The following is a 280-nucleotide window of genomic DNA, read 5'->3' on the forward strand; positions in this document are numbered from 1 at the left end:
GGGGGCTCAGCGCAATGTGCACCCCTGCAGAGACAGGGCGGTGCCTGCCGGTCAAGGGGCTAATGCCGGACTTCGCTGCCAGCCAAGAGCCCCTGCACCGCGGGGCAGCCACCTCCCCTCGCAGCGCGGGACTGCACCGGCGCTGGGCTGGGACCACTCTCCATTTTAAACAGCTTTTGACATGGCCGTGGAAAGCCAGTTCTCTGTGACTGGTCCCACCGGGCCATGAACGGCTTCAGCAAGAGGCCGGCCTCCAAACAGAACCACGGGGTGCGCGGGG

The sequence above is a fragment of the Phaethon lepturus genome, unplaced genomic scaffold, assembly GCF_000687285.1.
Source record: "Phaethon lepturus isolate BGI_N335 unplaced genomic scaffold, ASM68728v1 scaffold25627, whole genome shotgun sequence".
Lineage (NCBI taxonomy): Eukaryota > Metazoa > Chordata > Aves > Phaethontiformes > Phaethontidae > Phaethon > Phaethon lepturus.